We start from the raw sequence: 4,246 nt of genomic DNA on the forward strand, positions 1-4,246 counted from the left end.
TATGAATAGTTTGAAGGAGCCTTGAAGCAAGTTGTGGCTAGCTGACATGGGATTAGCAGTGTACAATCCTGTTTACATGTTTGGGGTTTTTTATTATTTCAGTGCTCCTAGCAGTGTCACGTGGGGTCTGTTTTGAGCTCTGTTTTTGAATTTCAGAGGTTGATATACAGCTGTGTTTTATATTGAGAATGTTAAAAAAAGAAAAAAAAAATTAAAAGTCCTTCCAGGCCTTAATCTTCAGACAGAATTGAGACACTGCTGCTGCTGAAGCTTCTGGAAATTCAACACACTATATGGGTCTCATTTTCAGGAATTTTTGTTTTGTTCTTTTTTTCTTCTATGTACAAATTCTTTGTAGTATGTGGAGTACACAGTTTTTATTAGACAATATGTACATACATTGAAATACTAGAGGATTACTGTATTAAAGTTTGAGAAATCCTGTTATAACTGGACTGACATATACAAGTCCTCAAAAGAAACACAAAAAATTTATTTCAAATAGATTTTGTTTTCTTCACATGGATTAATTCTTGTATTACTTTTCCCCACTGCAGGCACTTCATTTTTAGTAAAGAATTATTCCAAAATTCAGGATCTTACCTTATGCTGCTGTAGCAAAATAGTTCAGGGAGCTACTTCAATGTTTAATAAAATCTGATTTTACTAGTAAAGAACACAGAGCCCATGTGCAATGTATTTTTGAAACATGGTAAGGATTAAAGCATTTCTTTTGCTTCTGAATCTCTGTATGAAAGTCTCAGTTGAAAGCATGCCACAGTGTACCTGGTTTCTCATTGCCGTTTTCTTTCTGAGCTATATGCCTGTTTTTCACATACACAGAAACTTTGACAAAATTGGTACCTTATATGGTCCCTGTACTCCCAGGTGTGTTGTGTCACTTGGTAGGTGTCATTGCAGCCAGCTGCTCCCGTTCTGGGGGAATGCTGAAGCACAAGGGTTTTCCTGTGTGCTTTAGTCTGCAGATGTTGCAGCTATGCACTATCTGAAATGACCCAGCCTCCAGTATTCCTGCAGAGGGTGTGTGTACAGCTTCAAGTGGGGAGCTCTTTTGAGGCTGCTGGAGTGATGGGGCTGCCACTTTCAGTGAGCAGAGCTGAACTGAAAGACACAGAAGAGGGAAATAGGCACTAAAAGCACGATAAGAAATTACAGAAGAAAAGGGTGCCAGATAGATTTGTTGTCTGGTTGTTTTCTTTTTGGTTATTTTTTCCCCCTACAAATGAATTGAGCTTTTACTTAAGAGCATACTTATACAAAAATCATGTGGGTTAAAAAGATGCTTTTTAGATTAGCCTTGTCTGAAAGAGAGGAGGACATACGGTCTGTTCTGGCTTGGTAATGCTCAAAGTGCCTACTGGGTTGGAATGTGAAACTGTCTCCTAAGGAATTAAGTTTCCTGGCTGTTTAGTGATCATTGAGGACTTCCAACTGTGACCTGTAGTATGAAGTATGAATCAATTTGTATCTATTAATTTAGGGTTTCTGGGCACTTTCTTTTTTTTTTCCCTGCTAAGTGACTAATGCTGCTGCTAATGGATAAACAAGGAAAGAGTGGTTAAGTCTTGGCTATCTAATATTAATGAACAGCATGTAAGACTTGGACAAATAAAAATGGATTGAGATTTAATTTTTTTCTCAGTGTTTAGTGAAATCCTGTATTTTTGGGATTTTGTTTGAGGGAAATACTGGCATCTGAAATTTCCACTTGTTGATTTCTTTTTTTAATTTTAAATACTTTTCTCCAGTGGTAGGGAGCCTGCACTAAGGTGCTGCTGGTTTTTTTACTCCAGCCATGACTGGATGTTACCTCTTGTACTGGATGCTCCCTTTTGCCTCTCTGAGGGGGCTGGCTGATTCTGGAGCTGCCATTGCACAGAGCTGGAAAACACCCTGTCAGCCTTGGAGCTTCCTTCCTGGCAGGTTGAGGTCATCTGCTGAGGCAGAACTAATAAAAAGATATGTAGGCCTGGGCCAGGATAAGGAAAAGGAAGCTGAACAGTTTGGGAAGGCAGAAATCTGTTCCTTTAACTTTCAAAGAAAAGGTGGGAGAGATGCCAGGCTTGTAGTGCTGGAAGCAAGAAGGCAGAAGCCTTTAAACAGACATCAGTGTCAAGATCTGAAAGCTCTAATGCTGTTAGAGTAAGCAGCTTCCAAATTATCTGTGGCTCCCAAATTATCTGGAGGAAAGGAGTGGGTTGGTGGTGTATTTTGCTACAAAGTTTAGATAAGTGAAGCCAAGTCCCCTGTGGCATGGACTTAGTGCAGATCCAGTGATGTGGGTAGTGCTTGGCCATCTGTCTCTGTATGTCAGGCCTTGTGTGGGTCTGTGCCAGTCTCTAGCTCAGTGCACCTGTTGAAACTGAAACGCCTCTTAAATTACATCTAGGCAGTCTCTAGCGCTGCAAAGGTGGAGTGTAGCTGCAGCTACAACACAAAGGAGGATGTATTAGCAAATGCATTTTTCTGTCAGTGTAAACCCTCTGATGCCCCCTTCCCTTGTCTGTTTTCAGTCACTCTTCCCAGCCCTGTCCCTTCTGGGCTGCAGAGTTGTTAGAAATGCAGCAGAGGCAGATGGGAGGCACTTGTGCTGTTACTCCACCATTGTGGGGGTGGTTTTGAAATGGGCCTGGGGAATAGAGAGCATTGGATTCAGGACACTTCATGGCTGTCAGCATGGAGCAGAACAGCAGCAGTAAGACAGCTAACAAACCTAGCTGGTACCTAATGCAGAGGGACAGGTTTGGAGAGGCACTGCTCGGGAGGGCAGGTTCAGAGAAGAGGCAGCAATGGGAGTGTGAAACACTTGGGAAGATTGACTGAAAAATAGTAGTGATAGGGCAGAAGCAGTTGAGATGAGTCTCTGAACTGTTCTGAATATTTGATTTTTTTTGTGGGTGTCATTAGATACCCATCTAAATACTCAGATGATAATATGGTTTCATTTTCATATTGAATAAGGTATTTTGAAATTACCATATTAAAGTAGTATTTAACTATAGGTCTTCAATATTGATTTACAGTAAGAATAATTATCCAATCAAATCGGCAATCTTAGGAGAGCCCTAAAATAAAATACCCATAAAATTTCTCAAATCTTGTTTTCAAAGGACTCTACACATATATATGATTAGAGAAACAGGAGTGCAATTTTTCTGTCAGATGCAAGCAGATTTTGTGTAGAGTAACTGAATTTCATACTTGCTGGCAGCAGAGGGAGCTATGAAGCTTTTATTGATAATTCAAAAAGGTCGGAGTGGGTCAGTGTAAAAAAAGAATGAAACAAAAAAATTTGAAAATGTCCCGATTTAATGGGAGATCTGAGGTGCTTCATGGGGCTGGGGCAGAGCTGTGGCTAGTCAGGACCCAGCAACTCAGCCCCTCTCCTGCCCTGCAGTGGTGTGGAAGTAGCTGCTGCAGTTATTAAAAGGAACAATGTAAACTTCTCTCTGAGCCAAATTTTTAATCAAAGCAATGAGGAAGAACAGGATCTGTGTGTCGTATGTCAAAACAATAGCAGCGTGCATCGCCTGGTAATTAACACTCGTGCATGAATCTGGAAAAGTCATTCCCAGTCAGGGTGGAGTATGCATATTCTTTTGTAAGGCTTTTGATAATTTGTCTTGCTTTTGATTAATGCTGGATCTCTAGTATGGTTGTTTTTTTGCAGATGCTAATTGGATGAGTTTTTTATGTAAGTCTACGTAAGCAGCAGATTAATGAGTAAAAGATAAACCATGTCACTTCTACCTACCAAACTGAAATGCGCCATTAAAAATCTGTAATATTTCATCTGTTCTGGAGACTTGTTCCAGAGAAACTTGTACTACTTCTTGCCACAGCAAAATCTCTTTCTGTAGTGCATCTTGTATTGGCATCATGGTTCAACGCCAGGCAGCAGCCAAGCCCCAGGCAGCCACTTGCTCACTCCTGTGCCAGTGGGACTGGGGAAAGAACTGCAAGGGTAAACACTGGAAAACTTGTGGACTCTGATGAAGACAGATGAAGACAGTTTAGTAGGGAAAGCAGAAGCTGTGCACACAAGCAAAGCAAAACAGGGAATTATTCACTGCTTCCCATGGGCAGGCAGGTGTTCAGCCCTCCCCAGGAGGGCAGGGCCCCATCACGTGTAAGAGTGACCTGGGAAGGCAAACACCATCACCCCAAACGTCTCCCCAGTGAGCATGATCTGTGGTGTGGAATCTCCCTTTGGTCAGTCCAGGCC

This window comes from Melospiza melodia, chromosome 5 (assembly GCF_035770615.1).
Source record: "Melospiza melodia melodia isolate bMelMel2 chromosome 5, bMelMel2.pri, whole genome shotgun sequence".
Taxonomy (NCBI): Eukaryota; Metazoa; Chordata; class Aves; order Passeriformes; family Passerellidae; genus Melospiza; species Melospiza melodia.